Here is a 12,151-nt window from a genome sequence, read left to right as displayed (position 1 = left end):
TGCAAAAGGACTTCCTTGCTCTTGTACTCAATTCCCCTTGTAACAAAGGCCAACATTCCATTTGCCCTCTTTACTGCCTGTTGCACTTGCTCATTCACCTTCATTGACTGATGAACTAGGACTCCTAGGTCTCTTTGCATTTCTCCCTTACCTAACTCTACACCGTTCAGACAATACTCTGCCCTCTTGTTCCTGATTCCAAAGTGGATAACTTCACATTTATTCACATTGAATGACATCTGCCAAGTATCTGCCCACTCACCCAGCCTATCCAAGTCTCCCTGTATTCTCCTAACGTCCTCTTCGCATGTCACACTGCCACCCAGTTTAGTATCGTCAGCAAACTTGCTGATATAGTTTTCAATGCCCTCATCTAAATCGTTGACATAAATCGTAAAGAGCTTTGGTCCCAATACAGAGCCCTGTGGTACCCCACTAGTCACCTCCAGCCAGTCCGAGAAACACCCATTCACTGCTACCCTTTGCTTTCTATCTGCCAACCAGTTTTCTATCTATGTTGAAACCCTGCCCCCAATGCCATGAGCTCTGATTTTACTCACCAATCTCCTATGTGGCACCTTATCGAATGCCTTCTGAAAATCTAGGTACACAACATCCACTGGCTTACCCTCGTCTAACATCCCTGTTACACCCTCAAAAAACTCCAACAGATTAGTCAAGCATGATTTGCCCTTGGTAAATCCATGCTGGCTCAGCCTAATACTATTACTGCCATCAAGATGTGCCACTATTTCGTCCTTAATAATGGACTCAAGAATCTTCCCCACGACTGACGTTAGGCTAACAGGGCGATAGTTCTCTGTTTTCTCCTTCCCTCCCTTCTTGAAAAGTGGAATAACATTAGCCACTCTCCAATCTTCAGGAACTGATCCTGAATCTAAGGAACATTGGAAAATGATTACCAATGCATCCGCAATTTCCTGAGCCACCTCTTTTAGAACCCTCGGATGCAGACCATCTGGACCCGGGGATTTATTAGCCTTCAGTCCTACCAGTCTACTCATCACAGTTTCTTTCCTAATGTCAATCTGTCTCAATTCCTCTGATATCTTATGACCCTGGCCCATCCATACATCTGGGAGATTGCTTGTGTCCTCCCTGGTGAAGACAGATCTAAAGTACGCATTAAATTCTGTTGCCATTTCCCTGTTTCCCATAACAATAATGTTGAAAGAACCTTAACAAACATTGAAAAATGCAAAGCTGTTGTTAAAAAGCACAAACTACTGAAATATAATTAGAATTTAAGATTAAAAGACCAAAACAAATTAAAAGACAATGTTTTTTTTCTAGTGTAATGGAGTTAATTTGCCATGTGTCCTTCGCAGCTGTTCCTGTTCATTTGAATAGTGTTGCTTTTCCTCCACAAGGTCTAAACTGATCTAACTTTTAAGGGGAAATTCCCCAGCCTGGGTTCTCATCGAATTGCAGCGGTTTCATGTTGCATAGCTGGACCCAGACTGCAATCATGAAATATTCTGAATCATGCAATATTCTACAAATAAATGTCCGCACATTCAGGTATTGCCAGGTACGTGGGGAAATGCAGCAAAATTAAACAATTCAAGTGCTTTTAAGAGTTAAGACATTGGTGTTTCCAAGCAGAATGTATGCCAGATATTTGCCTTGACCTTCAGAAAGTGTTTCAAAGTCAAAATCAAACTTCAGTTTATTATCACATGCACATACATGTATGTAAAGATGCAGTGAAAATCTTACTTGCATTAGCTTCACAGCATTCATGAGAAAACATGTAAGTTATACAAATTTCTATAAAAACGCATTAAATTGAAAAAGTCAGTTGTAGTTTAAACTAGTCATAGTGTTGCTGTACTGAGGTAGCGAGGATGCTTCTTACAATCTTCAAGTATTTGACTAAATTATTGTGAGTACACATTGGCAAAAAGGTAACATCTATCACCAAAGAACCGCATCACCCAGGCCATGCCATCCTTTCACATCTACCATCAGGCAGAAAGGTACTGAAGCTTGAACCAGGTTCAAGAGCACCTATTCCCCTTCAACCATTTAGTTTTTGAACTAACCTGCACAATCTTAATCACTGCCTCAGTGTAACAACATTATAACCATTTTAACCATTTTGTACCTCATGGAATTTGTTCTAATTGTATTTTTTCTAGCAAAAGCTGAAAATTTCTGTTTAATTTGTTTTTTTTTGTCCTGACAATGCTGCTTTTATGATGCATTTGTGTTTGCGATGCTGCTGCAAGTTTTTCATTGCATTTGTGCATGCATATACTTGTTACCTGTGACTGTGAACTTGGCTTTGACCTTAATCCTTTATCTCAAGGAGCTACCCAGGGATGATAATACTGTTCATTTCATGAAGCTTAGTATATCCTGTTGAGGGTTCTGTGTTCAGTCCTGGGCGCTGCACTTTGGCCCAACTGCTTATGTTAAACGATGAGGATAGTTGACACAAACTAGGCTGAACAATCAATGTTTCAGGTCAAAAGAATAAGAGATGATCCAGGTAAGGTGTTTAAGAAAAGGCGTATAAGAACTTTCTACCAAGACTAGAGCAAACAAGAATTGTATAGAAGGGAACGTAATATCAAAATTAAGTTGCTCCCAAGATCCAGACCTCTGAAAATGCTATCAGTTAAAAATGCTGAACTGAGTTTGCTGGATTTTGAACAGGTAATGTATAAAGTTCAAAGTAAATTTATTCTCAAAGTACATATATGCCACCATATCCAACCCTGAGATTCATTTTCTTGCAGGTGTACTCAATAAATCCGTAATAGAATAATGACCTTAAAAGAATCAGTGGAAGACCGCACCAACTGGGCGATCAAGCAGTTGCAAAAGACAACAAACTGCAGATGCAAACAATATACATAATAATAAATAAATAAGCAATATATTTTGAGAACGCGAGATGAAGAGTCCTTGAAAATAAGTCCATAGGTTGAGGGAACATTTCATTGATGGACAAGTGAAGTTCAAAAGCTTGATGGTTAAGGGGTGATAACTTCCTGAACCTGGTGGTGTGAGTCCTGAGGCTACTGTACTTCCCCCCTGAAGGCAGCAGCAAGACCTGTGTGCTGGGGTCTCTGATGATGGATGCTATTTTCCTGTGACAGTTTCATGTCGATGTGCTCGATGGCAGGGGAAGGGCTTAACCTGTGATGGACTGGGCCGGATCCACTATTTTTGTGAATTTTCCATTTAAGGGCATTGGTGTTTCCATACCAGGCAGTGATACAGCCAGTCAATATACTCTGCTCTACACATCAATAGAAGTGTGTCAACGTTTTGGGTGTCATGCCAAATCTTCGCAAATTCCTGAGGAAGTAGAGAGACTGCCACATTTTCTTCATAGTAGTAATTACATGCTGAGGCCAGGACAGGTCCTCCAAAATGTAACAGTGAAGAATTTAAAGTTGCTGACCCTCTCCACCTCTGATCTGGACTGACTCATGGACTTCTGGTTTCCTCGTCCTGAAATAAAAAATCAGCTCATAATTACAAGATGGCGCTTATGAACCACAGTGATGTCTACAAGCTACGTATGAAGGGTTGCAGAGCATTTAGGTGGCAATAAGTTACAGACTAACTATGAACTGGTTGAAAGTCTGAAAGTGCTGTGTGGGTCTAATGAGCTTGCACATTCCAATCTCCGCAGCAGGTCTGCAGATGAAATTGTAAATGGATAATATATATGGCAACTTATAATAGGAAACAGAAGAAGCTGATTAATGGTGGTTCTGATACAATTAATCTTTAGTTTTCACTTCAGTATTTATCAAATGCACATAAAGCTTGTCTTTGACTGCAAGCTATTGAAAGCAGACCTTTCAGCTGAAAGGAAAATTTAAATGCTGATTAAAAGTACTTGGATAAGTAAGTTCAGCTTAGAGTTGATGTGAATGTAACAAATATTACTGCAAAACATGAGTACAGTGAATGATAAATACTTGAAGGAATTGATTGCATCTAGTGCTGGTGCTGAGTCCCTGTCAGAGAAAGAAAGCAACAGAACTGGGGGTTTGATGGAACACCATGGAAAGCCAGTTAAAGTGTTTATGAAGATTTTCTTGATCAGTTACCTTCAAGGGTAAATGTGTAAAGAGTTGTTTTACAACCCGATGCCAAAATGACATAAATAGCACTGTGGGCAGAAGAGTTTTACGTTAAGTACAATAGATACAGGGAATAAATGTTGAGATAAGTCCAAAGTAGTGCATGAAACCAAGGTCAATTCTGTTTCTGACATGTACTTTACAACAAGGTGACTAGATAGCAATCAGAAGCAGCATCAAAGAGTGATTCTTTGGTTCTCTTAATTTTCAGTCTATTAGGCCAATCCTACCACTCCTTTATGTAGTCCCATGGCTATCAGACAATTCAGGAAACTGAGGACAAAAATTAAGGTTAGCTTTATTTGTCATTGTGGTGAACTGCATATACCTGTCTGGACACGCCCCCTGCTGACTGCTCCTGTGGCTCCTCCCACAGACCCCGGTATAAAGGCGATTGAGGTCTGAGCCTGGCCTCTCAGTCTCCAGGATGTAGTATGGTGATCAACCACTGCTTAATCTTGCCTTTACGTCTCAGAGTGAGTTATTGATGGTGCATCAGTCATATACATCAAAACATGGAAATGTACAATGAAATTCTTCATTTATATCAAAACAGTGAGAATTGTGCTGAGGGCAGCCTGCAGGTGCCACCATACTTCCGGCCAACAGCTCTTTGACTCTAAATGTACATCTTTGGTACGTGGGAGGAAACTGGAGCACACAAAGGATACCAGTGCAGTCATGGGGAGAATGTACAAACTCTTTCGGGGCAGCAGCATGAGTGGAAACCCAATTTCGAATCCAGTAGCTGCTGCTGTATAGTGAATGTGATAATCCTTAAGATTATCTGAACTGGCTTGTTCCTTAAAGCTTATTCCCACCACATACAGCACTGTTTCCAATAGCACCTTTAGGATGATCCCCATATGAAACAGAAAGATCATAGTCTTGGGAGCTATCTTTTGGTAGATTTTCTGTTTCCAACAAACGATGCTCAGAAGTGAGTATGACCTGTATTCCCAAGTAACTTGTTGGTAACTTGTACAAATCTGTAAATGGTTTTACCATCTGATAATGCTAGGCAGCAAAGTATCACACTGGGGTCTCCTAACTCTCAGGGAAAAAGCCGAGTGATGATATGCTGAATGTTCTGGACACTTTGCAGAGATTACAAAGCTAACATGAACTTTCAGTCTAGTTGTATACAAGTAGTTATATTGTCATACAGTATGGAAGCATGTCCATTTGCTCAACTGGTCCATGCAGACTGATTCCTATCTAAGATAGTATCATTTGCCTGTGTTTTGCCCATATTCATCTAAACATCTCTTATTCATTTATCCATCCAAGTATCTTTTAGATACTGTAATGTACCTGCCTCAACCACTTCATCTGGCAGCTCATTTCATGGATTGACCACTCTCTGTGTGAAGAAGTCACCCTTCAGCTTCCTATTAAATCTCTCTCCTCTCATTTCACCTTCACTCTGTTCTCTATTTCTTTTTTAAAAATTTTTTTATTGAATTTTCAAATAGGTTACAGAAAGAAAAAAGAAAATTATCAACCCTTCTCCCCTCCCCTTAACCCCTCCCCCCTAACATATCCCTATAGAAAAAAAAGAAGAAAAAAGAAAGAAAGAAAGAATGCCTGGATATTGGAATATCCCCCACATGCTCCATGGAGTTCATAATAACTTTAATACGTATATTTATTTATTTCCCCAGATAACCAATAATTTTATCTTAAGAGCACCTATATATTTAATCCTATTTTTTGTAAATAAGGGTGCCAAATTTTCAGAAATATTTCATATTTATCTCTTAAATATTAAGTAATTTTTTCAAGTGGAATGCAGCTAAAAGTTTCATTCTTCCAACGATCTATACTTAAGTATGAATCTGATTTCCAAGTAACTGCAATAGCCTTTTTGGCTACTGCCAATGCAATTTTTATGAATTCTTTCTGATATTTATTCAATTTGGATTTTGATTTTATCCCTTCAATATTGCCTAGTAAAAATAATATTGGATTGTGTGGAAGTTGTATTCCAATAATTTGTTCCAGTAAAACTCTTAAATTTGTCCCAAAACATTGAATTTTAGAACAAGACCAAGTAGAGTGTAAAAAAAAGTACCAATTTCTTGATTACATCGAAAACACTGATCAGATAAATTTGAGTTTAATCTGTTTATTTTTTGTGGTGTAATATATACTTGATGTAAAAAGTTATATTGTACTAATCTTAGTCGAACATTTATTGTATTTGTCATACTGTCAAGACATAATCTTGACCGAATTGTTTCATCAAATTTAATATTCAAATCAGTTTCCCATTTTTGTCTTGACTTATGAATTCCTTGTTTAATTGCCTGTTTTTGAATCAAATTATACATACCATTAATAATTTTTTTAATTTTTCTTTTATGAATTAAAGTTTCTATTTCATTAGGTTTCAGCAATAACATTGTTTGACCCAGTTTATTTCTTAAATAAGCCCTTAATTGGAAATAACAGAAAAGAGTGTTATTTGATATTTTATATTTATTCTTTAATTGGTCAAATGACATTAAAATACCTCCTTCAAAACAGTCTCCTATATATCTAATCCCTTTATGAAACCAGTTATATAAAAGTTGATTATCCATTGTAAAATGGGTAAGTTTATTTTGAATTTTGGTATTTTGCTCTCTATTTCTTGATTCCCTAACCCTGGGGAAAAATGACTGTGTGTATTGGCTTATCTGTGCCCTTTATAATTTTATACCCTTCATTCTCCTATGCTTCAGTGGAAAGTATCCCACATGCTCAAACTCTTTCCATACCCCAGAGCCATGAGTCCTGGCGACACCTTTGTAAATCTCTTCTGCACTTTTTCCAGCTTAATGCCATCTTTCCTATAGCAGGAAGAGCAAAACTGAACACAGTATTTCAAATGCAGCCTCACCAACATGTAGTACGTTGCAATATAACATCCCAACTTCTATATTCAATGCCTTGACAGACAAAGGCTAGCATGCCAAAAGCCTTCTTCACTACCCTGTAAACCTATGATGCTGTAAATTCACTGAACTGGGAAGGAAGATGAGGAAGGTGCATCATTTCATTCGAAGACAAATGTGTAATCAAAGGATTGAAAGTAATGTCAAGCTATGTAAAGTAAAATAAAGATAAAATATTTGCGGCATTGCATTGTTGTAATAGCAAATAAAACCACCAGATGAAGCTAATTTTAGAACAGTGTGTTCTGTGGAATGTCAACAAATGTTTCATTTGTTCAAATGAAAGCTGCTGCTGTGGGCTTCTTGTGCAAGTCTGGTTGACATTTGCCTTTCCATTAAATTAGTGCTTTTAATTTCCCAAGTGGTTATTCTGAGTTTATTCTCATTTGATAAGTTTACCACTCTGTTTTATATTTTGTCCTGACTTGTTGATAACTCAGAGACCCCAAACCTCTAACTTGAGTATGACCTCATTTAAATGTTCTAATTTTTTTAATTGCCCCCTTCCCACAGATGGGATGGTCTGTCATTTATCGTGTAACTTGATGTGCAGATTGACAGTAGTAGCATCAGATACCCAAACCGAGAATCTTCCTTTCCTGGATGGAGGGATCTTCAAATGTCCCATTTCCCTAACCTGATGCAGCACATTTGTACACTGTCAACAATGGGCTCAGATCAGATCAACAGCAGTAAGACAGGAAGGAGAAAATCAGAGGCAGAGAGAAAATTTATTGAAGAGGAAAACTCAAAAAAGGGAAAGAAAAATTTGTCGAGTCAAATGGAGCTTATTGTCATATTCACAAGTACAGTGAGATACAAGTACAATGAAAAACTTATTTTCAGTAACATCTCAGGCATGCAGGAACAAAAAGCACACTGAATATACTGTAAGTTATGCATAAAATTACACCATTATAAAATATATTAATGTTCTGAAAATGCCAAATTTAAACTAGGTTTTCTTGGGCTGAAGTGCAACTATCCCTTTCCTGGAAGCATCATGACTGACTTTGAGAATTAAAGGGTTTTTTTTTAAATAAATTGGCTCACAGTTTTAATTGGGTAATGGTATTATTTTCTTATGTAAAGAGAAAAAAGATGTTTCTTCAGGTCATTTTATGGAATATTTAACTTGGTAGAGCCTTTTCCTTATCAATAAACTTAATCAAATCCCCTTTCTTTCAAAAGCCTTGGTTTTCCAGTAAGGGAGGAGCATTGTAGCATGGTAGTTTGTGTGCCTAGATGCTCATGTACTGATGTGCTTATTGTTCGATTCATTCACGCAATACCCCTGAGAAATTAAGCAGTTAAGATATTGTTAAAACATTTGTTTTATCACAGCCAGGACTTTGAAAATGGCTTTCATTTTGCATAAATATGATGCATGAGCACTTTCGACATCTAGGATTTTACTTTGATAGCTTTACTATTTGTGCAAACGTGGTTTTTTTAATTATTGACCTGAAATAGTACAGTAAGGGAGTGAAGAATGGTATATTCATGCTGTGCACACATGGTGGTGTTGACAAAGTTTGACATGTGATGTCTCTTGAGAATTCAGTTTCTTTTCATGTACTTTGCAAGAAAGAAACCATAAATTTCCGAGGCCTCTGCTAGTTTCCCAGTCAGTATGTAAAGAATCTGCTGATTCCCATTAGTTGTCATATATATCTTTTGTGTTTTCTGCCGTTAAGAACAATATTTTCATTTCATCCAGCCATAATTGCTTTAACTTTGTGTTCATTAAATACACATGCACTAGTTTATCTCCTTGCTTGGATTTCTGTTTCGAAAACTTCCTTAAAATCTATTTGTTCATTAGGTCTTTGGTCACAATGTTATTTTTCTCTAATCTGACTCTGATCACAATCTCTGCCTGATCATTAACCATTTTTGGAATGTTCAGTTATATTGACGATATTGCGTACATTTCCACTGTTGCTGTACATTGGTTGCCCATAACTATAGAAATGCTTTAATAGGTTTAGTCCTTTTATTTGTTCTTACTGCTCGCTCGGTTACTTTTCAAGTGAAACCCTCTATTGAAGCCTCTATGCTAATGACGCCAGCCTCCCTAGCTGATACACTGGTTGGTAAATAGCAAATTTAAATCACAATGTAGCACACACAAATAATGGAAGAAATCATGAAGGGTTGTAGCCCAAAACATCAACAATTAATTCCACCTCTATTTTGTGTGCACTACTCTGGATTCCCAGCATGTGCTGAATCTCTTGTGTTTAAATCACAATGAATGTGGTGAAAAGTTGGTTATACAGTTTAGCACCAGCAAGTTTTTGATGTGTTTACAGAGGGTCAAAAGAAGTATCAAAACTTCAGCTATTTCCTGCTCTCTTATTCATTTATCTGTCTCTTTTAGACCATTTTTAGTTTTTCACTCCACAGTTGCACTTTATTGTCTGAGGTGGTTCTGGGTTAGTTTCCAGTGGGTTATTTTTGAAAGGCTGATGTTTGACAGGACACAGCAATTCAGTCCATCATTCAGCCAAATCGGTTTGCAAACCGCTGTGTTGACTGATCCGATTTTAAAGACTTTTAACATTTTTTTAAATCAAAACATGGTTTTGCAGTGCAAGTTGTCTCAATTTCAGTAATTGCAATGCACTTTGTGCAGTAAATACTTAAACCCAAGTTCAGGTCCGATGGATTGAATGCAGAAATCACTTTTGATAACTGTCAAGGTTCCTTAAGTGGATTTGGGCAGTTCCCCACGGATCAGGAATCCATAGCACAAATTTCCCTTAAAACTTAGTGCGATTTAACCTTCTTGGCAAGGTCAGTGATGACAAGTAGATTTTGAAATAAAGTCTCGCTGGAATGGGGTTACAATGTTGAGACCTTGTGAGTCAGGAAGCATTGTGTTGCATTCTGAACATCTTTGAACAGAGAGCAGAAAGAAGAAATGAGTAACGTCCTTTTTAAAAAAACACAGGAAAACGCACAATCAATAACAATCTCATCACTATTGTAATCCAGTGATTTTCAATTAGAATTCATTGGCATATCATGGTTAATGACTTAATGAAACATCCAAATCAGCCTCAAAGTGTCAAGCAAATGTGAACTCAGCAGAGAGCATGGAGAAGGTTAATTCAAGAGCTGAACAACATACACCTGGGCACAGTTACTGTTTTAACATTTAACAGAGTCAGCTCACATCTAGAAATTAACCAGCTGTTAATGGTCACACTTCCTGAGAAATACTCAGCCACGCTGTTTGAGGAAGCATTAATTGCAACAGATGGCGTAAACAAGATTGATGTAGCTATTCAATGAAAAGTATATGTAGTTCAGAGCAGCTCAGTGGTTATCTATAACTGGGATCAGACAGTGACTGTGGAGCTTTTCTGGACTGTGTTCTTGATTTTCCCCTCGTTCTACACAAAGTACAGCAGGGAAAGAGGCCTTTCAATACAACTCATCCCATCTGCCCTCCAAAACTTTCCTACCTATGTACTTATCTAGATGGCTTTTTAAATATTACTAATGTTGCCCGCCTCAGCCACAGTTTCTGACTCATTCCAAACGTGCATCGCCCTCTGTGTGAAGAACCTGCCCTTGATTTCCCATTAAAATCTCTCTGATCGTCAACCTCTGTCATTGCACATCTGAAGGCAGCCTGAATATTCAGTGTGTTGTTATTGTGAGGATATTAGCTAAATGGGTATCTGTAGTGTAAAGCATGACGTATTGAAACCATGTGCTAATGTTGCCTATAACTGGTCAATGCTTTCTCAATGCTGCAGGACTTCCTAAACGAAAAGATGTGTCTAGTAATGCTGTGGACAGGTAGGGGAATTTTGGGGTGTCACTGTAAACTAGTAGAGCAGTTGCTTCACAGTTCCAGTGACCTGGGTTTGGTACTGATCTCTGAGGCCATCTTGGTGAAGTTATCATGCTTTCCCTTGTGACAGTATTGATTTCCTTGAGGTGTTCTTTTCTTCTCCCACAGTCCAAAGATGGACACGATGTAGGCTAATTGGCCACAGTAAATCAGCCAGAGTCAGTGAAGAATGGAGTTGATGAGAGTATGTGGAAAATAAAATAGAATTTGTTTAATTGGTTGCTTGATGGCTAGAACAGCCTTGATTGGCTAGGAAGCCTGTTTTCATGCTGTATGACTGTATAAGTGTTCAACAGAATATAGTTTTCACTGGTATATTCCCAGCACTCTGTTTCCTATTTTCTTCCCAGAGCATGATCTTAAACAACATCCAAACACAGATACTTGTCTTTGGAAAACTATTACAATGGCACGTTGCAATGAAAGAGACAATTAACCTGTCTCTCTGGACATTGTAAGGGCAGTCCAGCATATTCAGTGCTTGACAGGTACTTAGGTGATGATCACTGTGGCTTTAATGACTATGGGCATGTTGATTCAAATCAAGTTTCTCAGAACTATGTTTTACTGGGGTAATGGAAATAAACATGCCAGTAGTTCATGGTTTGGATTTGTTCCTCATGACTCTGGATGGGAGAACATGATGGGAAAACTACCATAACATTACAGAATAAGGAACTCCCTGCGCCCAAAATGAAGCTGCTTTTGTTGTCAATAATTATTTTTTCCTCATTACAAGTACCTTAATTTTATTAACTGAATTGCAAATATTTTCTGGCAAGTATAGGTATTCTTGCAAAATTGACAGAACAATGAAATAAAATCTCAAAATTAAGGGTAACATCCTTGTGCACTGAAATGGAATTTTCTTTATTTCCTGCTCTCCTGAATTATTGGCCTTACTAGAAATGAAAGGAATCTTAAACAAAATGCTCCTGATTCAAATGTTGGTTGAGCCTGAGAGTCTGGGGCAAGAACTAGAGGCCCAGGGGTGGCCTGTCCTTGGCCTGGAGGTGTGTGTGTGGTGGTGGGGGGAAGACGGTGAGAAAGGGGCTTGTTTTTCTATTACCGTTTTGCTTTGTTTTGTTGTTGGAGGTGCTGCTTATGTTGTTTTGCTGAACAAGGTATGATGGCAGCAAAATATGTGACAACTCTTGTAGTCTGACCGCAGTATATCCTTGAGTGTGTAGGTTGTGGATGCAAATGGTACACTTCAC

At 38.0% G+C, this 12,151-nt stretch overlaps 1 protein-coding gene across 8 annotated transcripts in view; it reads left to right on the top strand.

Moving 5' to 3' along the window:
- adgrl3.1 (adhesion G protein-coupled receptor L3.1) overlaps window positions 1–12,151 on the top strand; it is a 573,597-nt gene that overhangs the window by 421,068 nt on the left and 140,378 nt on the right. The gene's annotated exons all lie outside the window — the stretch shown is intronic.

Source organism: Hypanus sabinus, chromosome 7 (assembly GCF_030144855.1).
Source record: "Hypanus sabinus isolate sHypSab1 chromosome 7, sHypSab1.hap1, whole genome shotgun sequence".
NCBI lineage: Eukaryota > Metazoa > Chordata > Chondrichthyes > Myliobatiformes > Dasyatidae > Hypanus > Hypanus sabinus.
This window is presented reverse-complemented; position numbering and strand designations above follow the sequence as displayed.